This window comes from Mixophyes fleayi, chromosome 4 (assembly GCF_038048845.1).
Source record: "Mixophyes fleayi isolate aMixFle1 chromosome 4, aMixFle1.hap1, whole genome shotgun sequence".
In the NCBI taxonomy this organism is placed as follows: domain Eukaryota; kingdom Metazoa; phylum Chordata; class Amphibia; order Anura; family Limnodynastidae; genus Mixophyes; species Mixophyes fleayi.
Window position 1 is genome coordinate 214,334,249 of NC_134405.1, and position 25,148 is coordinate 214,359,396.

Genomic DNA, 25,148 nt, shown 5'->3' on the forward strand with positions numbered 1-25,148 from the left:
CAGCGTTTCATGGACAATGAGCGGGAACTGCAGGACTCTTTCCTCATGCAAATCATGAACATGCAGGAACGCGTGTCACGCGAAAATCGTGAGTGTATTATGGGATTCATGGACAGACTCCTCTCACGGGTGCAGGCACCTCCTCCAAGTCCTTACTATTATGACGGACATTATCATATGTACCAGCGGGGGCAACCCATGTTAGGCAACAATAACCCTCCAAACCCGGTACAGAATACACAACATGCTCAACCTATGGGTAACCCCAACATAGAATACCCACCGGGTTTTCCACTCCAAACCACTCCACCACCAGAAATGCCACAATATAGGCAATTGTAATAATCATGTTTTATGGTCAAATGTTTCACAGTTAATTGTTATCATGTATGTTACGTGTGATCTGGAATCACACCGTTAGCTTCTCATATATATATATAAAGTGAAAATCAAATTTGCACTTACTGTTTGGGCACATTTGTGTCTTCGGTTTACTACTTATGTATATATTTTATTTTTTTCTACATGCAAGTAAGCACTTTTATATTGTGTCATTTTATATTTTTTTGTGAAGAGACATATGAGGAAATATGTACAAAACAAAATACAATATGTGAAATAAACATATATTTTTAATTTTTAAATTTGTGTGGTACATTCAAACAAGTGAGGTCAAATTGGCAGTGAGGGTGGTCCTAATAAGTTCAGCAGAGGTATTGGTGCGCTCTCCTTCAAAATTACTGGAGTCCACTGACAGCACTGGCATTTCAGATTCCTGCACATTCCACTCAGGTAGAAATTGCTTTTTTTGAATTTCACCATTGTTATGTAAAATACAGCAAGCAGCAACCACGTGGGGCACAAGCTTGGTGTCAATGTCAATGCGCTTCAATAGACAGCGTTTCTTTAAATAAAAACATGCACGTCATGTTAAAAATATTGGTCAAATAACGCAGTACACTTGGTACTATATGGCGAAAATGCATTTTGCAAGTGTTACATCTGTATATAAAAAGGGGCAGTAAATACATACAATATTGATAGCAAACAATAGTTTTTATGCTTCAATTACAAAAACATCATACAACATTAAACCTATATTTACCTCTCTAGGGAACAGCCAGCCATCTTGTCTTTCCTCAGCAATTTGGTAAAGGTCCGAATTTGCTAGAACTCTGGCGTCATGGGAACGTCCAGGCCACCCGATGAAAACATCTGTGAAACTAACATAAAAAAAACCATATAAAAATGTTTTACAATACGTATTACACATGGCACAGTCACATAAAAAAAACCTTAAAAAATGCTTACCAATAGTTGTGGTCAACCACAGCCTGCAGAATGATGGAATGCCAGCCTTTGCGGTTGTAGTAATCCGCATGGTTGTCTGTGGGGGCAATGATGGGGATGTGTGTCCCGTCTATGGCTCCAGCACACTGTGGAAACCCACGCTTCAGGAATCCTGCAATTGTATCATCCAGGCGCTGACCTTGCGGTAAGGAGATGAAGCGATGATACAGGGCTTCCAGCAATGCCGTGGTGACTTCATGCACTAGAGTGCACACCGTGGATATCCCCACTCCAAACAAGCAGGAGATTGTCCGGTATTCTCCAGGGGTAGCATACCACCACAACACAATAGAAAGGCGCCTACATGGTGGAATAGGTTTCCCAAAGTTAGTGGCCTTCCTGGAAAGTGCTGGGGTAATAAGGTCCAGCACATAGTTAAATGTCCCACGTGACATTCTGAAGTGTTGCATCCACTGCTGTTCCTCAAACGCTTCCACAGTAGACCAGAAAGCTTCTCCGTGGCTACGCTCTCTGGCACGCATGGTTCGGTTACTGGCAGCACTGAATCTCAAAATTGAGGCAATGCTGGCCCTGAGAAACGCTCTCCTCCTGCGCATATACAGACACCGAGTTTTCTTCTGTTGTGCCATAAACTTCGCCTTCCTCCTCCTGAACTGGGACTGTGCAAGAGTGCACAGTGTCAGCAGCTGCAGCAAACTCTCATTTGCTGCATAAAACAGCAAAAAAACACTAGTAAACATGAACTCTGGGCTACACAAAAGTGAGTCGTTGGCCATGATGAAAAGTAATGTGGTAAACAATCCCCACCCACTTTTGCATCATCTTTATGCGTCAACAAACCAGTCACCTTTCAATGACATCACCATTTTTCAGCCAATGAAAACTGCTCTGGTGATGACTCCCACAAATTGCCAGGGCACAGACTTGTGCAGTATGAATGGGGTCAACCCGGGAAATTCCCGGGTCCGAGGTGCAGTATGAATGGTGTTTCTGAGCTGGGACGCTCCGAGACCCTGCAAAAACCCGGCTTCAAAAACCCGGGATATTGCAGGGGCGGCAGTATGAAAGTGGTATTATCCTAGATATGTATTCTAAGGAGATAGAACAAATTAGTTCCAAACTCAAAGAATTTAAGAATGATACCAACTTTCAAACAACCTATGCTAGATACAAAGGAGATCTAGAACAATCAGAGAAACAAATTATGGAAAAGAAAAAACAAACATTTGCTTGTGATTGTAGAGACTATTCAGAGGGAACAATCTTTAGATGGAATAAAAAGACATTTCATAGGAGCAATAAAAATCCCACTGATAGCTATAATTCATCTGAATTTGAGACTTCTGATAGAGAAATGAATATCGGTGGATCAGACAAACGGGGGAGAGAGTTTTTTCCCAATAGGGGTCATTTTTTAGAGAACCGTCATCGAATGGGAGACGAGGGAGGATCTCCTCCAAAGCCACCAGGAGAGGTAGCAAGAAACCTAAGGGACAGAAGTCGTTGGGGTTGGAAAGACAACCGCAAATACAACCAACGACAATGGAGGGGGAAGTAAATGAACATTTTTACCTCCAGACCCAAGGAACAGCTATGGGGTCAGCGTGTGCACCAACTTTCGCAAACCTCTATTTGGGTCAGTGGGAAAAAGAGATTGTTTTCAGTGATGATTTAAGAGAATTTACTGACCACATAATTATGTGGATTCGTTACATTGACGATATTCTCATTTTATGGAAGGGTAGTCCATCTGTCTTTGAGCAATTCATCACAGTCTTGAATACCAATGAAAACAATCTAAGACTGACCCATGAGATGAGTCTGGAGAAAATTTATTTCTTAGATATTACGATCAAAAGAGGTATAGGAGGTGTGATCGAAACGGATCTTTACCGTAAGGATACTGCCACAAACAGTATTTTACATAATACAAGCTTCCACTATCCCTCAGTTATACAAAATATTCCCAAAGGTGAATTTTTACGCATTAGACGTAATTGCACAAATATGAAAGATTTTATAACAAGATCTGAAGACTACTTTCTGTCATGAGTGGAAGAACATACGACAAATACTACAGAAACATTGGCCAATTTTATTGAACAATGAAACGTTAAAAACAGTCTTGGATGATAATGTAAGTCTGTCATGGCGACGAACTACAAACTTGAAGGACAGACTTGTCCGGAGTCTTTTCTGTAAAACCAAGAGAAACACTCTTAGTATCACTGGATCTTTTAAGTGTGGAGGGTGTAAGGCATGTGAATATATGATCAAAATGAATCAATTCAGGGATAAATTTGGAGATAAACATAATATCAAACAATTCCTCAACTGCAACTCTAGTGGCGTAATTTACGCCCTTAGGTGCCAATGTAATAAATACTACGTGGGCATGACTAGCAGAGCCATGAAAATACGTATCCTTGAGCACATTGGTACTATCAGGAACGCAAAGACAGATAAGGAAAGATTCAAACAATTAACCACAGTAGCCAAGCATTTTTTAAATGAACATGAAGGTTCAGCTCGTGGCTTAGAAGTTTTTGCCATAGAACAGATACTTTTGGGCATAAGAGGGGGCAACATGAATAAGCAACTCCTTCAAAGGGAGAGCAGATGGATATTTCTGCTTGACTCCCTCATGCCCAATGGTTTAAATGAAAATACCAACTATGCTTGTTTTCTTGGCTGACTGCATATATACCTTTATTGTAAACTAGCAGAATACCCGGCGTTGCCCGGGATTTAAAGAATGTTTCTTTACAAAAATCAATCTAAATATTGAACATACATGAAAATATCATGTTAAAATTGGACCAGTAGAAGGTGAAAAGTGAAAATGTCAAACTGTATTTGAACTGTATATGATGGAACGAACCGATAAACAATTACTTCAAAACAGCTTGATAAACTATATTTCTCGTTTCTTCATTTGGGGCAAATACATACAAATTTCTTGGTGATCCAACTCTTGAGCACACAACGTAAAATTGTCCATGAGAAAAGTTGACTCCAAGTTGACATGTAAAGATTGTCCTTGGGCCTTATTGATAGACATGGCAAAAGCTAAACGAACTGGAAATTGTAGACGCTTAAATTGAAATGGCATACCAGATGGAATGAGGTGTGCGTGGAATGAAAGCATTGTCACCTTTTGCACAGCCTGTCAAAATAGTTGCTTCAATGACATGAGAATGGAGCTTTTGGACTACTAATCTTGTACCGTTACAAAGTCTTGGAGGATTTAAATTTCTGAGAAGCATAATGGGTAATCCAAACTTCAGTACCAGGTTATGCGGTGGCATTCCGGGAGGTTCTAAAGAGTTTAAAAATTCAGTAGGATAGTGCACAGCCTCATTTTCTTCAACAAAGGTATCTATTGATTTGTATAATATGGCTTCTCCAGGCAACTCTTCTTGAATCTTTAAGTTGATGTTGTTTACACAATTATTTTTTGGTGCAAGAATCGCACGTTCGCAAAGCCACTTATGCTCTGTAAAATGTTGTTGAATATTTGGAAATACTTTTGCCTTGAGTTCTTCAACAGACACAACTGTGTTACAAAGTGTTTCTCTGAGTTTGAAGAGACCAGTTACTGGATGAAGCGGCATTAAACCATTTCCAATATTTAACAAATGATCAGCAAACTGACCGTCCATTGTGTTGCCATGCAGAGAAACTCTCATATTTGTGGCTAGTCGCAAAGTGCGAACATGCCTCCAAAGATGTGATGATTTAAGGCATGCATTAATTTCATCCGCCATTGTTCCTTTTGGAATGACCGGCAATGTTTGTCGAAAATCTCCAGCCAATACAACAGTGACTTCACCCATTAGTAAATCATTGCCTCTTAAAAATTGAAGTGTTTGATTGAGGGCCTGTAAAGCATTTTTGTGTGACATGGTGCATTCATCCCATACAATGACCTGACATTCCTGCAGAATCTGAGCTTTTTCTGTTCGTTTAGTGATATTGCAGACGGGAGTTTCACTTCGGGCCAGATTAAGCGGTAACTTGAAAGCTGAATGTGCTGTTCTTCCACAGGGAGCAAAGTTGCAGCAATTCCAGAAGAGGCCACAGCAATAGCTATCTTCGAATGTACTTGAATTTTAGCAAGTAACAACTTGATGAGAAACGTCTTACCTGTTCCTCCGGGTGCATCCAGAAAAAATATATTTCCCCTTTTTTTTGGAACTTCTTCCAAGACATTGTTCCAGACATTCCAGAGTTATGGTCGTTTTCGATGATTTTTAGGTGTTACCTCCCTCGCCACCCCCACCCTTAGGAGTGCTAGGGGTGTCTTGCCCCCACAATATTTGTTGTCAGACTGTAAGTCATATGTGTACCAGGTTTGGTGTAAATTGTTCCAGACATTCTAGAGTTATGGTCGTTTTCGATGATTTTTAGGTGTTACCCCCCTCGCCACCCCCACCCTTAGGAGTGCTAGGGGTGTCTTGCCCCCACAATATTTGTTGTCAGACTGTAAGTCATATGTGTACCAGGTTTGGTGTAAATTGTTCCAGACATTCCAGAGTTATGGTCGTTTTCGATGATTTTTAGGTGTTACCCCCCTCCCCACCCCCACCCTTAGGAGTGCTAGGGGTGTCTTGCCCCCACAATATTTGTTGTCAGACTGTAATTCATATGTGTACCAGGTTTGGTGTAAATTGTTCCAGACATTCCAGAGTTATGGTCGTTTTCGATGATTTTTAGGTGTTACCCCCCTCGCCACCCCCACCCTTAGGAGTGCTAGGGGTGTCTTGCCCCCACAATATTTGTTGTCAGACTGTAAGTCATATGTGTACCAGGTTTGGTGTAAATTGTTCCAGACATTCCAGAGTTATGGTCGTTTTCGATGATTTTTAGGTGTTACCACCCTCGCCACCCCCACCCTTAGGAGTGCTAGGGGTGTCTTGCCCCCACAATATTTGTTGTCAGACTGTAAGTCATATGTGTACCAGGTTTGGTGTAAATTGTTCCAGACATTCCAGAGTTATGGTCGTTTTCGATGATTTTTAGGTGTTACCCCCCTCGCCACCCCCACCCCGTAATGAATTTCAATTTCAAATTTTTTTAGTTGCCTCCGTCATGTTTTAATACACTCGTATGCAAAATTTCATGATCTTCGCTTGAAAAATGTGGATTTGTAAAGAAAGACAGACAGAAGGACAGAAGGACAAATTTTCTCTTTTATATATTAGATATAGATCATTCTCTTCAAAATCCACTATATCTCACTTGCTATCTGATCATATCTAGGGTTTTCACCATGTTTTGATATATGTATCTCTTTAATACATCCCTTCTTATTATCTATGGATAAGAATTACTCAACAATCAACATATTGCTGCATATTTCTCATATATCTCTGGTGTTATTTAATGTTTCCATCTATACTACATAAACCAATCTGATGTTTTAATATCATATCATCTGATTGTTAGCCATGTTCATTATACTATAAATATATTCCTTCTATATGTAACTAATATCTTAAATGATAGTATATGCACTTACCTTTTTTATAACACATTCATATTTTAATTTTTATAATTTTTTATTTTTCATTTCATTCTATTTTCATTTTATTTTCCGCTTATATCTACATACATATAGTATGGAATATCAGTAACCATTGTATTTGGCAAAAATCTCCTATTGGTTGCTTTTCCCTGTCCATCACCATTCTTACATTCGATTGGTTGTTTTCCCTATAAAGACACTGATTGTGTCTACAATCTGTTCCTCTTGATAAAGCTCTATGTAGTGAAACATACGTTGGGGGGTTATGGGTAGCTGACATCACGCTTGACTTCATACCCGGAAGTAGGAGTCAGTGAGCTGCGATTTCTCCGGAGCTCTCTGGTTGCCAGTTTCATTATGGTCAGTAATCATCCAAACTAAATCATCTTTAGCAGTGTGGCAGTATCATTACAATCAGGATGCTACTATTAACTACCATTAGCGCTTCTGTGAGACTATTATAGAAGCGGCATCATTTGCTCTCAATATGTTGCACTAACGCCTGTGACATTACTAAGTGCAATATGGCATTGAATATGTGGCCAGATATATTTTTTTCAAACTAACTGAAGGGCACAATACCCTTTATATTTTTGAGTCTCCATATGTACAAGTCCTAATGGGCAGTTGCTACACTATTAGTTTGCAAGTGACTACCCATTACCATTAGTATTCTTATGAACTAACATAAGAATAACTGAAGGGCATAATTCTCATATATAGAGGTCCTAAAGGGGCAGCTGCTACACTTTTAGTTTGCAAGTAATTACTCACTACTATTAGTATTCTTATGAACCAACATAGGAATAACTGAAGGGCACAATACCCTTTATATTTTTGAGTCTCTATATATACAAGTCCTAATGGGCAGTTGCTACACTATTAGTTTACAAGTGATTACCCACTACTATCAGTATTCTTATGAACCAACAATAAATATACAATAATAAAGGGATAGTATAAATATGGGGCAAATTATCAAAGGGCCTAATATTCTTTATACCTCAGAATTTTTATAAACAGGTCACTTTTTGATATTTGCTGTTTGCAAGCAACCATTTGTCATCATTAGCGCTCTAGTGAACTAATGATATATTACAGATATGTAAACCACCATTTGTTATCATTAGCGCTCTGGTGAATTAAAGATACAATTATTAATATCTAATGGTAGCAATAGTCCATTTGTCAAGGCTATATTGGATAACTGCTATACTGATGTTTGAGGGAGATATTTATAGCAAGTAATATTACTTGCATATACATATTGCACTAGTATATCTAACCATAATTTATTTAGCAGGGTATTTGTTCCATGACCAGTTATTTATCATATCCACTGAGGGATTAACTGGTCTCATATCTATATCATTTTTGAAAGTCTTTTGGTCCATCAATATCCCCCTTTCATATTCATATTAGGGGTTGACGATCTTTTGAACCATGATAATTAATAATAGATGAACACATACCCTAGCTAATTTTCTGGCTCCTCCTTCTGTGGTAGTGTTTTTAACATTTTTTGCACTATTTTCACAATGTTTTTCTCTTTTATTTCACTTGTTCATTAAGAGGTCTTGCTAAATCTCAACTGAGATATGTTTTTTAGATATTATTACCAAATCGAACAAAGGCATTTGCCCTGTACAACAAAATTATTACCCTAGTATTATAACTATTGGTTTTCATCTGAGTGTTTCCCAACTATCATCAGCACATGCTAGCGGCTGTAATATGAGATATTTTCAATTTTATTAATTTTGGATTAGGAGTGCTCTAAAACCCCATTTCTGTTCCTTCTCCCTTTTTTTGTTTTATGCACAGCGCGTAGAACCTGGAAATGCATGGGCTGCAGCAGCAGAAAACCGTTCAACTCCTGCCAGCTAAAAACCCTTTGATGAACAAGCCTGGTTATAATTATAATAACAAAATAACATATTGCATAATGGCTAACAGTACAGAGAGAACAGTTTTATATGTAAATTATATGCACAAAAGGGCAATCATGTGAAATCAAACTTCATCAAGACCTCATAGTGTATGTTTAGCCAGTGCTTTCATTGTAATGTAGATCGCTGTATAACGATGGACTGTACTTAATAACATGGTTGACCAGACAAAAGGTGTTTTCTTTCATCCATGCTGTGACACATGAAAGTTGAACTGCTGGCTGTGTCCGGTCAATAACTGCAGAAAAGAATAGTAATTTTTGCGATAGATCACAGCAGGGCCGGACTGGGACTAAAAATCAGCCCTGGCATTTAAAGTACACAGGGCCACCTCAGTTCCAGCAGGAAAGAAACCATGTGCCGCCGCGCAGCAGCGCCGACAAGTGAGTGGCCACACTGTGTTGTGCGTGTGGCCAACATGGGTCATTATTATATACATTATAATAAAACATTACATTTATCACACCCTCCCAGCCACATCACGCCATCCCCCCAGACACATTATGACATCCATCAGGGTGGAAACATCCTGTAGAGTGAGCAGGGAAGCTCTTTGTCTCACGAGATTACCAAATCTTATGAGACTTAGAGCTCCTCTTCTTGCTCTGCAGGCTGTGTCCTATCCAGGGACTGGGAGCAGCTATCCGCTCCCTCTTGCTAACTAGAGCTGGATTAATGCTTGGGGGGCCCAGGGTATTTAAGACAGGGAGCCCCTATTATGTAATATGGTTATCATTTTAGACAAACACACAGGCAATACTGTGTGCAATACTGTTAGTTACACGCAGCTCTGTCTTCACAAGTAGTACAGTGTGAACCAGGACATACCTCCCAACTGTCCTTGTAGTCAGACCAAATCTCACTAAACGAGACAGTCACCAGAATTCGGGACTTCCCCACCAGATTCAGGACAGTTGGCAGACTGTCCTGCTCTCTCCCACCTGTTCTTGTCACTATCACCACCTGTGGCTGTTGGTGTCTTTAGTTGCTGCTTGTCTGGATCCTGGAATGTTGGAGGCCGTATTTTGAAAAAAATGGGTACATGTAATTTAGAACACCCCAACCAGCCCTGGGGGTAAATGTATGAAGCTCCGGGTTCTTCAACACCCGCGAGTTCGGCGTCTTCAGCGCTTAAACTTCCCTTGACAAGGCAGCGCCGCTTTAAATTTAAGCGCTGAAGGTGCCGAACTTGCGGGTGTTGAAGAACCCAGAGCTTCATACATTTACCCCCTGGTCTTTAATCAATACAATGCATGTTTTATAATTAGGCCTTCCTGCAGCCTCAACATTAAAATACTAGTATTCACATTTAATAAATAAACCTATTTCCCTCCCTCCAAACAACCCCAGCAATAAATTAAATAGTATTTACATTTAAGAAATATACCTATTTCCGCAACCATCACTGCCATTAAATAATTCATATTCACATTTAATAAATAGACATTATTTTTTTCCCCAAAGAACCCCACTTTCAATTAATAGCCCCTAAACCACCACAACATTAAATTAAAGGTCCAATCACCCCTTCTTTAATTGCTAGGCCCCAATATTAAATTAAAGTGACCCACATCACCCCACAAATAAAATAGCACCAATTAAATAATTAGCCCCCACCTAAACTCCACCATTAATTTAATAGCCTACCTCCCACATTATATGAACACTCTCCTTCTTCCCTCATGCTTGAGTATGTGCCCCCAATTGATATTATGTGCCCCCAAATCATATTATACCATACAGTAGTGCCCCAAATCATATTATGCCACAGAGTGAACATATTAACACCACTAAAATATATTTGTATACACTGTGAGTTTATATATTCATTAGCAATAATTATGAACTATACAGCATCCTTCCTCTCTCCCCTCCCATCCATTTTCCCCCCTCTGAGTGGCAGCCTGTCTCTTATTCCCCCCACCCCCGAGTGGCATCTTGTCTCTTCTCCCCCCCTCCCCCCCTGAGTGGCATCCTGTCTCTTATCTCCCCCCTCCCCCCTAGTGGCATCCTGTCTCTTATCTCTTCCCCTCCCCCCTAGTTGCATCCTGTCTCTTATCTCCCCCCTCCCCCCCTGAGTGGCATCCTGTCTCTTATCTTTCCCCTCCCTCCTGTGTGGCATCCTTTCACCTCTTTCCCCCCTGTGTGGCATCCGTTCACTTCTTCCCCCCTGTGTGGCATCCTTTCACTTCTTCCCCCCCTGTGTGGCATCCTTTCACTTCTTCCCCCCCTGTGTGGCATCCTTTCACTTATTCTACCCCCGTGTGGCATCCTTTCACTTCTCAACCTCCTGTGTGGCATCCTTTCACTTCTCCTCCCCCATTGTGTGGCATCCTTCCACTTCTTCCCCCTCCTGTATGGCATCCTTTCACTTCTTCCCCCCGTCCTGTGTGGCATCCTTTCATTTCCCTCTTCCTGTGTGGCATCCCTTCACTACTTCCCCCCCCTCCCTGTGTGGCATCCTTTCATTTATTCCCCCCCCCTGTGTGGCATCCTTTCACTTCCCCCCTCTGAGTGGCATCCTGTCTCTTATCCCCCCCCCCGAGTGGCATCCTGTCTGTTCTCACCCCTCCCTCCTCCTGTGTGGAATCCTGTCTCTTCTCCCCCCTCCCCCCCTGAGTGGCATCCTGTCTCTTATCTCCCCCCCTCCCCCCCTGAGTGGCATCCTGTCTCTTATCTCCCCCCTCCCCCCTAGTGGCATTCTGTCTCTTATCTTTCCCCTCCCTCCTGTGTGGCATCCTTTCACCTCTTCCCCCCCTGTGTGGCATCCGTTCACTTCTTCCCCCCTGTGTGGCATCCTTTCACTTCTTCCCCCCCTGTGTGGCATCCTTTCACTTATTCTTCCCCCCCTGTGTGGCATCCTTTCAATTCTCAACCTCCTGTGTGGCATCCTTCCACTTCTCCCCCCCATTGTGTGGCATCCTTTCACTTCTTCCCCCTCCTGTGTGGCATCCTTTCACGTCTTCCCCCCCCCCTCTGTGTGGCATCCTTTCACTTCCCTCTCCCTGTGTGGCATCCCTTCACTTCTTCCCCCTCCCCCTGTGTGGCGTCCTTTCATTTATTCCCCCCCCTGTGTGGCATCCTTTCACTTCCCCCTCTGAGTGGCATCCTGTCTCTTATTCCCTCCCCCCCCCGAGTGGCATCCTGTCTGTTCTCACCCCTCCCCCCTCCTATGTGGCATTCTTTCACTTCTTCCCCCCCCCCCCTGTGTGGCATCCTTTCACTTCCCTCTCCCTGTGTGCCATCCCTTCACTCCCCCCCCTGTGTGGCATCCCTTTACTCCCCCCCTGTGTGGCATCCTTCCACTCCCCATTCCCCTGTGTGGCATCCTTTCACTTCTACCCAGAAGTGCCAGATGGCCAGTCCGGCCCTGGTGGACAGCAACAGACAGCTAATCACTAGGCTGCCTGTTACTGTATGGGGTCCCTTGCTGCAGACAGGAAGCTTCCTATCTGCTGAGCTGAGGAGCAAGGAGCCACGCCAGCCAACACTAATAAAGGTGAGGAAGGATACTTATTAAATAGGAATATTAATTATTTAATGCCAGGGTGGTTGTGGGAAATGGTTATATTAAATGCAAATGCTATTAATTTATTGCTGGGTCAGTTTGGAGGATGGAAAATAGGATTATTTATAAAATAGGAATACTATTACTTTAATGTTGGGGTTGGTTGAAGGGAAAAAAGTCTATTTATTAAATATCAGTACTATTACTTTAATGTTGGGACTGGAGGGAGGCCTAATTATTAAATGTGGGTGCTATTGATTTAATGCCAGGGCTGGTTGGACTTCTCTAAAGTTAATGTACCCATTTTTTTTCCAAATAGGGCCTCCAACATTCCAGGATCCAGACAAGCAGCAACTGATCTAAAGACACCAGCAGCCAATAGTGGTGAAAGTGACAAGAACAGGTAGGAAAGAGCAGCACAGTCTGCCAACTGTCCTGAATCTGGTTGTGCAGTCCTGAATTTGGGTGACTGTCTCGCTTAGTCAGGATTTGGTCCGACTGCAAGGACAGTTGGTAGGTATGTCCTGCTTCACACTGTACTACTCATGAAAGGCAGAGCTGCGTGCACCTAACAGTAGTACACACAGTTTTGCCTGTGTATTTGTCTAAAATGTATCTAAAATGATAACCCCCTGTCTTAAGTGCCCTGGGTCCCCCCAGAGCCTTATTACAGCTCTGGTGATACTTTAGTGGTACTTGCATTGATTCTATTGTCTGCCTTATACCTTGCACTGGTACAATTCTCAGACCACATTGTGAATATATGGCCAACCCTCACTACATTGATAATATCATGAATCCTTCCTCCTTTGCACTTATTATATCACCAGCAAACCCTTGGTCTCCCCTTCTCTTATGCCATTGTCTGCCAACCCACCCTGAACTGTTATTAATTCAAACACCACCAATCACAGGGCACGTTTAGAGCTCATACACAATTGTTACTAAAGTGTTTTCTTGCAGATGCTTGCAGCATTTTACCATTGTGGTCAGTGTCAGACTGGGGCATGAAGGGCCCACCAGGGGAATGCAGTGATAGGGGCCCACTACATTGGGGTGTGGCCAACTGTAATAGTGGGTGTGGCCAGTCAAGGGGGTGTGGTCAACCCATGGAGGACAACTTATAGCACTATAGTGTGGTCCTCAAAGATGAAAGTGGACATTGCAAATTAGACGAGTTTCACATATATCATGTACACAAAACTATAGACAAAATATGTATCAATCAATAAATAACCTTTATTTATAGTAATAAACACATGTATGAATAAAAAAATATAAATTAGAACTAGAAAAACAAACAACTATTTAGTGTAAAACTGAGAACATCTGACAACAATGCAAAAAAATATAAATAACATTCCTTAATATTCCAATACCACACAGTAGTGATTTTCAAATCACTTTACATAAACATGTTTATAATCTGCTTATCACAGACAGTGCAAAATACCCCCATATATTAGCTCCATCATTTTTTGGATTGGTATTGATGAAGCATTATCGGTAACAGCAATTAAGCTGGTACAGAAGCAATCTTTGTAGAAGAGAAGATGAATGTGCAAATGTATCAATTATGTCATCAAATATGAAATTTCCAACAATATCCCTTTCTATATTAAGAAGCATAAGTGATTCTAACAATTCTTGGCCAATCATTGATCTCAATCTATTTTTTATAATTTTAAGCTTTGAAAAAACTCTTTCGCAAGATACCTGAGAACAAGCTAATGTAAGAAGAGTTTTGTACACAGCAAACAGATTGGTATATGCAGCAGAGTGTAAATTGTGATCATATAGGAGCCGGTAGCAACAGGTCAGGCAGTTTTCACAGGCTTTCATTTTTATATGACTGGACATTGTTTCTTCAACGTTTGTTTCTTCTACACTAACACTTGTGCTGGGAAGAGAATATGGCTTTTTAAGCACAGAATAATTCTGCACAAAATTTAAAAGCTCTGCTTTAAGCTGGACAATGTCTACCTCTGCCAAATCTGCAACAGTTCTCAGAGCCTCTGTTGGTATCTCACACTGATCCTTCATCATTTGGTTAAACTGCCTTCGGTCAAAGTAGGTTAAATTCTGAATGAGGCTTTCATTTTTTGAAAACCTATCAATACTCTCTACTGCTTGATCAAGTACAACATAGTATGTCTGTATTTTGAAAGCTTTTAGAGAGTCTTCAATTGGCTCATCCTGAGATAACTCATCAGGCATCTTTTTTTTCCTTGTTGTGCCTTTTTTCTGGTAGACTTTTTTGGACTTCAGCAGTTACAGGATGCTCTTCAAGCGAACTCTCAACTTTGTCAATAAATAAATTCACTAATTCAATTACTTTTGAAAATGAAGGTCTAAGCTTCTGAAGCAGACCCTTGGCAATGTCAACCATTCGCCATGTCTGTAATATGTCCAAGCCAGCAGTCTGCAGATAATCAGAAACTGGAGTTGCAATTTCAAAGATCTGCATGAACATAAATGATACAAGTAGTGTTTCGTATCTTGTCCAGCCATGGAGTAAGTACTTTGCCTCACTAATGATTTTACTGTCAAACTGTGGTGACACTGAAATATACTCCAGGCAAGAAAGCAAGGTGCTGTACAATTCATTGGATTGTTCAGAAGATGATCCAAAAATTGTACTTAATGCCCTTGGTTTGCTCCATCAGCGTGTGTCACCAATTTTCTTTAGTCGTGACAGTTTTTCCTGCCCTTGACGCTGTTTGGAGACATGTTCTGCCCACACAGATGATCTCTTGTAAGACTCAGAAAAAAACCATGCTGTTTTTCTCTAAAACCCCAAATAAAGACTTTACTGGAGTAACACACTGTGTTGTAAGGTCCGAAGAGGAGATTTGCCTCACAGGGCGACCAGCTCCTAGTACCTAAGAAAACCTACCACGATTCGCGTGGATGACTGGATCCTACCTCGGTTCCGAATCGGGGAGCTCTCCGTACATCCACTGGTATCGCCTAAGAAGAGAAACGGAGAGTTAACCCGAGCCTACCAAGAAAGAGCTGTCCGAGAACACGGCAAAGAACGAGGACACTCTCAGTCCAAGCTCATTTGCCGCCTCCTCGCTTTGCTCTTGCCAAGGCGCGGGGGACTACAGGCACTTGAGACCAGGAACAGCCCCGCCTCAAGTACCTGGCACACCTCCCGGTGAGGGCCTAACCGAAAGGGGAATCGAGCGTGATACTCACTGGGACACTCCCGCTTCCGATCCTGCTCTCCTGCACCTTCCCGACACCTGCATATAACAAGGAACACACAGCCTCCCTCTACGCTAACGATGAGACTAAAGGTGTGCACCCACAAACGCTAAACTGACTACAACAGCGACCCGACCCGAAAAACACTCTAATGGTCGGCAACGCAACTAAGTCAAACAACTATGACTAACTAGGTATGGTGCACTAACGGAGCTGCTCGCTACACAATACGGGGAACACCAGTCGGTGTTCACGGACTAAACCGGAGGGCGGTTCCTAACCCCCTCACCCAGGTCGTACCAAGAAGCTGCCTTCTTGCTATGGGGTCACCCACGGATCCTAAGGACCGGCTGCACGAGGCCTGACTGAGGCTCACTGGAACAGCCCACTAACCTGCGTACAGACTGCCACCTGGAACAGCCGTTTGAAACTGAACCGCCCGACTGCCTGCACCTGGGTATCGAACACGTGTCCCACTCCGGAACCGCCAGGTAACCTGCACGGAACTGAGGACTGGGACTCTCAACCTGATCCACGGGACGCCCCCTGGAACTGCGTTGAGCTGTGCTGCACTGCCACTGACTCACTCAGTCACCCCCTCTGGAAACCAGTGCGACCCCTAAGGAACGGGAAAACTATGTGTGTTCTTCCCTAACTATTGTAATGTGCGTAATGTCGCTAACCAATAACGATTGTCGAACCTCGATTTGTGTTTCCAACGCACAAAGATTTATTCGTAATAAGTGGAAAAAATATGCTCAAGCGATGTAATAGTAAATACAGCCGTTACTTAACGCAGGCGCTCTGGATCCAGTGCAGTCATTCAATCCTGAAGTCTGGGGACAAGAAGTCTGCACTCTGGATCACAAGCTGCTGCTTATATACACAATCAAGTACAGTAATACAATGAAGATGGTATGGCTTGCATCTATTGGTCCGGGTCTCAGGAATGTCCAAGGGGTCGTCAATCATTGGCTGGTTCATCCTAAGGAATCCAAAGGAGGGGGTCATCTCTGCAGGGGGTATGCTCTGCTCTTCCCGCCAGAATTCCTTGGTCTTAAGTAGTTCATAATTCCCTATCATTCATAACTTGCGTATGCACTCTGCGATTCCCTCGCAGAGCGCACCAAACAGTAGGATATGTAACAAGGTTCATTATGATACCACTCATGATGTTATTCCTTTAACCCGTTCTGTGTATTTCACTAATATGCATGTAACTCTGATATAACATATAAATACTACTATATTTTGACATAACTGACTATGTGTTGCAACTACCAATAATGTGTACTATTTTATAAGTATGCGTGTTTGTGCGAATGTATGGTAAAAGACCAATTACTGTTGCTGCCACGTGTAGTGGATGAGTACGCCCTTTCACGCCGTAGCGTGCCCTTGTACGTCATAGCGTACCGTACGCATCTTTTCAGACAAAGACAACCAAGTTTGCTAGACTTTAATTGAAATGACTTTATCCAATTTGCTGACTTCGACAGTTCCACCCTTTGATAGTGTAATAAACTATCACCCAATCACCGTTTCAAGTTCAGGATTATACAATACTTCTTCACAGACCATGATCTCGGTATCTGGTACCACCCTTTCAGTCTCTTTCTCAGTGTTACTCTTATGAGACCGTTTTCCACACTTCAACACAGTAGGAACACATTTGACAACTAAACCAATTGCTAAGATGACACCCAGTATAAGGAGAAGGAGCTTACCTACACTCGCAATCATTTCCTGTACCCACTTCCCCAGACCGGAGAACCATTTTGCTGGGTTCAACCATGAGAACCAACCCGCCACCTTTTCCCCGACCTCATATAACGAAGAATTATGGCTCTTTCGAAATTCCCATTTCAGCTGCAAAATTTCATCCATCTTCCGGTCTATAACCTCTTTAGGGTCTTCCGTATTATTAGTAATGTACGTGCAACATTTGACACCGAACTGGGTGGCCAGTGTCACACAGTACCCACCAGTAATAGAGGTGAGATAATTTAGTACCAGTCTATGTTGCACCAACTCCTTCTTGTACGCTTGTAGCTCCCTTCCAGTATACCTGAAAGTGTCATCATACATCTCGGTGATATTATCTATTAATTTAGCTAGGTCTTGGATATATTTAAAGTTTAATGTTCCCCGAGCGGTCCTGGTGAGATCTAGAGCAACCATAACTTGGAAACCAGCAGTTTCACTAATCAATTTTGTAGCTATGGGTTCCTCACCAGGAATCATATTTCTCTTGCCACGGTGTTCATACTGTGTGTGTATGTATGGTGGTGATGTAGTCTTGTGAATATCTACCATTTCTTCATGAGTAATAGTCATGATTTCAGGAACCAGTTTAGCTAAGAAACACAAGCCCTTGGAACTCGGAGTCACCCAGGAATAAGCTTTCCTCCCACAAACAAAATACACATCATCAGGGAGAACATAAGGAACAGTATGCCCATGAATTATATCACACAGAGTTTTGATAAAACTACCCATGCCTAGTGTCTCCATCTGCTCTAGACACGTGTCGGCATTAATGATATTTTCACATTTATCTGTAGAGACTTTTCCAATAGATACCTTCTTATGTTTGGTTATGCGCCCTAACTTGTGACTTCCATCAGCATTCCTGCCTAGTAGTGACCTTGTGAGTCTCTCTCTAAAATGAGTGTGGCGAGCCATTGTCTGATCTGATAGGTCAGCCTCCCAATTCTCCAGGCGCTTTGCATGAGATATGTTTAGGCACAGCAAAGATCTGCCTATGGAGTATTGTCGAAGCGTCAGACTAGGGGACCTAGTGTTATTGTACCTCCCTTCTATGGGCCTCCCACCCCTTAATTCGAGTACTTCGGATATGTTTAGAGGGAATGGCACTAGTCCTATGTTATGCTGCCCTTGAGGCACGTGAGAGCACACCCAACACTCAGTTTGGTTTAGCACCTTACCCACCAGGGAGTGATAATCCTCCAAAGGATGCCCGCCTATATTCAGAGTACTGGGGGACTGGCATCGTTGGATGCATCTCTCGTCAACTAGGGAGTTGCAGAACTTGCAGATACAATACTCATCAGACAATAGCCCCTCACACTGCCTCCGAGTTCCTGAGCTAGCAGACCTTTTCATAACCCCTGGACCAAGTTTGATAATGGGCTGCTCAGGATATCCTATTAACTTTTCTTCGGCCTCCATTTCATCCGTATCACTCCCAGAACTCTCCTCCATCCTCCATTCTCCTTCACAAAAATAGAATGTCCTAGAAAAAGTAAAAACAAGGAAAATCCTGGAACAAAAGAAAAACAAAAACCGCCACTCCATCGCTGGAAAGATAGTTCTGAGGCAACGTCTCTGGTTCAGGTGTCTTAACTGCAGGCTTTAGGTCTCCCGGAACAGGCTCACAAGTGACAGCTCTATGTCGTCGGTCTGAGTCTTGTCTTGCACTTTCTCCGGATTATGGACTCTCCTGCAGTGGGTGGAATGGACCCAAGTGTCTCTCTCTGCAACCTTCAGTGATGTAGTACTGGTCAGCAGCACTTGGTACGGGCCTTCCCAACGGTCTGTTAAACAACCTGAATGTAAGAAATTGCGGATCATAACATAGTCTCCAGGTTCAACATCATGACAGTTCGTTTCTGGCATACCAGGTGACAGCATTTTTAGTTTTTGTTGTTGTTGTTTCAGCTGTCTACTCATTCTTATAAGATATTGTACAGTCACTTCATTATTACACTTTAAGTCGTCTTGTGGACTCACGATCAAATGAGGTTGTCGTCCGAACAGTATCTCAAAGGGGGACAGATTAAGAGGAGGTCTAGGAGTGGTTCGAATGCTGTGGAGGACCAACGGCAAAGCCTCAGGCCATGCCAACCCAGTTTCAGCCATTATCTTACCTAGTTTGTTCTTGATAGTACCGTTTACTCTCTCCACCTTACCACTGGCTTGTGGTCGGTAAGGGGTGTGAAGTCTGCTACTGATTCCCATGAGTTTACACATATTTTGGAAGACATCACCAGTAAAATGGGTACCCCTATCACTTTCAATGATTCTAGGGATACCGAACCTACACACAAAGTCTTGTACAATTTTCTTTGCAGTGAACACAGCAGTATTAGTGGCTGCCGGATATGCTTCTACCCAACCAGAAAACACATCAATACACACTAACACATACTTTAGATTCCTGCACGGTGGTAGTTGGATATAGTCAATTTGTATTACCTGAAAAGGTCCGTCTGTAGGAGGGATGTGGGATGGCTCAGTTGGAATAGTTTTCCCAACATTTTTCCTCAAACAAGTAAGACATGACATTGCTTTCTTACCAGCTTGAGAGGAAAATCCGGGAGCACACCAGTATGCTCTCACCAGTTTGCACATACCTTCTTTACCCAGGTGAGTCAGGCCGTGTGCTGCTTCAGCCAGGCTTGGATAGTATGTTCGGGGAGCTACAGGCTTACCTTGTCCATCCCTCCAGAGTCCTGAGGACTCTTGGCCACATCCCTTCGCCTTCCAGACCGCCTTCTCCTGCAGGGAACACAAATCTTGCATTTCAATTAATTTCTGCGTGTCTAATGTCTGAAAAACCATCATAGTCTCGGTCGATACAGTCATAGGTTGCCCAGCTGCCCATTTAGCAGCTTCGTCTGCCCTGTTGTTGCCCAATGACACTGGGTCTTCTTCAAAGGTATGGGCTTTGCACTTTATGACGGCTACTGTTCTGGGTAACTGTATCGCTGTCAGAAGTCCTTTTATGTGTTGTGAGTGTGCCACTGGTGTACCTGCTGCTGTCGTAAAGTTTCTAAGACGCCAAAGGGCCCCAAAATCATGCACTACCCCGAAGGCGTACCTAGAGTCAGTATATATGTTGGCTGATTTACCCTCTGCCAATTCACACGCTCTCCTTAGTGCTACTAGTTCCGCCACCTGGGCTGAGTGAGGTGGACCAAGGGGTTCAGCTTCTACCACATCCTGATCGTCTACAACAGCGTAACCAGTACATAGCTCTCCTGTCTCTGTCTGTCTATGGCAACTTCCGTCTGTATAAAACGTAAAATCTACATTTTCTAAGGGGGTGTCACGTATGTCGGGCCTTGCAGTAAAGGTCTGATTCAGGTGTTCCATACAGTCATGCGTGTCAGTATTCTTGCCTAACTCATCATCAACCAGGGTCTCCTCACCTCCCACCCTTTGTGTCTCTTGAGACACATACGGAAGGTATGTAGCTGGATTTAGGGTGCTACATCGTTTGATGGTGATGTTTGAGGGGGCCATCAGGGCTAGTTCCCACTTTGTGAATCTAGCTGAAGAAACATGTCTGGTTTGGGCTGAATTTAACAGAGCTGATACAGCATGGGGTGTATAGATGGTTGAATTATGTCCTAATACTACATCCTCACTCTTACTTACTAGAAGGGCCGTTGCTGCTACACTTCTAAGACATGTTGGGAGTGACCTTGCCACATTGTCTAATTGTGCACTGTAGTATGCTACCGGTCTGCTAGCGTCACCATGTTTCTGTGTGAGGACACCTGCTGCACAGCCATCAGCTTCTGTACAAAATAGCTCAAAAGGCTTTTCATAATCAGGTATTCCCAATGCAGGTGCTCTTGTCAGACTATCTTTAAGATTAAAGAACGCTTGCTCTGACTCTTCTGTGTGTACGACACGTTCTGGTTTTGAGGAAGAGACTAGCTCCTGCAATGGTAATGCTAGAATAGAAAAACCTGGGATCCAGGACCTACAGTATCCACACATCCCCAAGAAAGTACGAATCTGCTTCTGGCTCTGCGGCAGGGTCATGTGTTGTATGGCCTCAATTCTGTCGGTTGTCAGGTGTCTTAGCCCCTTAGTGAGGCAGTGTCCTAAGTATTTGACCTTAGTCTGACATGGCTGTAATTTATCCTTTGCCACCTTGTGCCCTGTTTGTGAAAGATGAAGCAACAACAATTTAGTATCATGTAAACATGACATAAAAGAATCAGAGCACAACAACAAATCGTCCACATATTGAATTAGAACAGACCCATTGTGGGGTTGAAAGGATTGCAAACAGTCATGTAAGGCTTGGGAGAAAATACTGGGGCTGTCAATGAACCCCTGGGGTAGTCTGGTCCATGTGTATTGCACTCCCCTGTAGGAGAATGCAAAAAGGTATTGGCAGTCAGGGTGAAGAGGGACTGAAAAGAAAGCAGAACATAGATCAATGACAGTAAAATGACTGGCAGATGGCGGAATCTGCATGAGGATGACAGCTGGATTCGGCACTACGGGGAATTGGCTCTCAACAACTTTGTTAATTCCCCTTAAGTCCTGGACTAATCTATAGCCCCTCCCCCCACTCTTCTTCACAGGGAAAATGGGACTATTTGCTGTACTGGCTGTACGAATTAAAATCCCTTGTTGTAACAGCCTCTCAATAACAGGATATACCCCTAGTTCCACCTCTGGTCTTAATGGATACTGTGGGATTTTTGGAGCTATCCTACCACTTTTTAGATTGACCATGACAGGGGCTACGTTTGCCATCAGTCCAGTGTCCTGTCCATCTCTGGTCCATAGGGAACCTGGTATTTCCAGCAACATCCCCTTTACTTGAGATGGACTTTGTTCTATAACAGGAGAGTGTAACATTAACCTTGGAGGGGTGTCCAATATGTCCTGTACCTCATGTACAACCTTCTCGGGTATATCTAGGAACACACCATCTGAAGTACAGTATATGACACATCCCATTTTACATAACAAGTCTCTCCCTAGCAAGTTAGTAGGAGCCGCTGCAGCCAAGAGAAACGAATGCTTAGTATGCAGAGGCCCGATAGTAACTTCGGCGGGTTTAGTTAGAGGATAATGTAACACTTTTCCCGTCACCCCCATAGCTGGAATAGTTTTGCTGGTCACCTGTAGATTGAAAGGAGAGGTTATCACAGATCGGGCCGCCCCTGTATCTACAAGAAAAGTTTGTTTCCTGCCAGCTATGTCAACTATCATTGTTGGTTCTTCACTCTGACTCTCAGTTAACCTCACTGGCTGTAGACTACAGGTATGACCTGACCCCTAGCGCTGACTATTGATTTCCCGCGCAGCATTTGCTGCCGTAATATGTGCGGGTAGATGTGAGTCTTCTAGTCTATGTGAATCCTTTCTTGGAGGATATCTATGTGACCCACCCTTATGTGTATTGGGTCTTTCTTTATTACAATCTCTAACGTAATGTCCTTCCTCGTTACAGTTGAAACACCTGATCACTTTAGGTTTCCTGTTATATGGGTTGTATGCTGGTGGTCGTGTATGCACCCCTTCTAGAGCCTGTATACTTACCGTCATTAACCTATCACTTTTCTCTTCCCTTTTTCTAAAAAGGTTCTTGTCATGCTCCACAGCAGACTCCCTAAGGAAGTCTACCGTGACGCCTCTCCAATTAGGTAATGTGGTTTGTACTCTCGTCTTTAAATTTTCCCTAAGGCCATCCATCAGTACCCCTACAGCTACCTCTCTGTGATGTGGGTCCTCACTTATGTTGGATATCCCAGTAAATCGTGCAATCGCTGTTATAGCTCTAGCAAAGTAATCTGAGGCAGTTTCACTATCTTTTTGTTTAATGGTGAAAATCTTACTCCAATTTACTACTACTGGAAAACAGATGGCTAAGTGTTTGACAATTTGTTCTATATTCCGTTGGTTAATCTCATCAGTCAGGGTGTCATCTTCCTCCAACAAACAATCTCCAATAAATTTTTGTATGTTAGTATTGGGAGGAAGACACGCCCTCAACACTACCCGCCAATCCTTACTGGTTGGTTCATGAGCATTCCCTAAGTCTTTAACAAATTTCTGACATTTAGCTAACTCTTTTCTAGGATCTGGGAATTCAGTCATAATGGAACGTAATTCTGATCTAGTCCAGGGACAATGCATTGTAACATTTCTTAAAGGAACTATACCATCCTTATCTGGTTTCCCATTGGGAACTGATATTGTGCGGACCGGGAACACACCCTCTGGTACACTAACTTCAGGGGACGCTACAGGATTTACAGGCCCTAGATTTAGAACACTTTCACTCCTAGTGATCACGCTACTCTCACCTATCTCAGCCATTTTCTCATACTTGCGCTGAGCCTCTAGTACATTAACAGCATGGGCAATGGCCGAAATCACAGTGGGTTCATCTTCGTTTTCAGATACACTTGATTGAAACTGATTTAAAACAGGGTACAACTTAGTAATTTTTCTATTTTCAGTTTTAACAACGGCTGTACTTACCCCTCCCGCCACATAAGGTGGCGGGGGCGCGCTTGCGCTGAGTTCGCCACGCTTCTCAATGGTTACATCCGCCTTGCGCGCGCTTTTCGCCACGCCTATTTCCGGTTTGCATTCGCTGCTCTGCCACGTGTTACCTTCCATTTGCCACAATTTTAAACAATCATTATGTCTATTTCTCTTTTTCGTTGACTTGATCAACCATATTTTATCTTTTACAGTATTCAGTACCTCTGCATTAAAACTCCCTATTGTTGGGAAAGGCCTATCACAAGCTTTGGTCATCCCGACCCACGTGTCACAATACACAGTTGCATATGCACCATACTTCTTACACATGAGAAACCTCGCTGAACCAATAGGGCCTTCCTTAGGCAGTACACTGACCATCTCTAGCGTATGCTTAGCACCCATGTTGAACAATATACCTTCTACCCGGAACACAGACACACCGCAATGCTCTGTTCCTTCCGGCCAAATGTGAAATACAGACACACCGCAATGCTCTGTTCTTTCCACCTAATAATTTCAACTCTGTTGCTATACTCACCGCTAGAGATCTATAATCCTCGGTGAACGTATTTCCTTTAGCCGCGTTCACTCGCTTTTCTCGCCCCTGGCGAGGATCCCTAATACAGAAATATCACTGTGGGCCCCAAGGGCTATCAGCTCCTCGATACCCTGGCTAAACCACAAAATCTGCTGAGTTTATTATCGCTGGGAGCACAAAGTCGATACAATCAACCTGCCTTTCCAGTATAATTCCTCCTAGCTGCTTCACCAATTCGCACTAACGGTGCGACCGGATCGCACTGCCTACCAATACTAATTATTAGCAAACCTTGCGATCTATTGGTAGCGCTTTGCGAAAACCCAGTTTTCGCATTCGGTATACCTGCCCTGTATACCGTCCTTCAGTTGGGCAATCCGCCTCGTCAGACAGCAACTGAGCACCTCAACAATAAAACAGTGTATCTACGTTACAACATCACACACTATACACCTTTTCTGCGCAGAAAATCAAAAGTTCCCAACAATAGTAATAATGTCTCAGAGGCTTTCACAAGTAATTATACTATGCATGTATAATAACTATCAAAACGATTGTTTAACCACGTGGCAAGTTTACCGGAAGTTCGCGTACGCACAGCAGGAAGTACACATACGCTAAACAATGCAATACAGTTAAAACGCACAATGACAGAAAAAAGAAACAGTTTTCTCTTTTGTCCCTAGGTTCTAGTTAGCGTGCCCTAGATAATGCAAAACGGACATTCGGTTTCACAACACAGAGTAAAATTCAGGTTTTGAACACAATGCGTTCTTACCCGTTTATGACGCGTCTCCACCCTTTGTTGAGGAACCGAAATCCGTTGGTCTTGCGTAT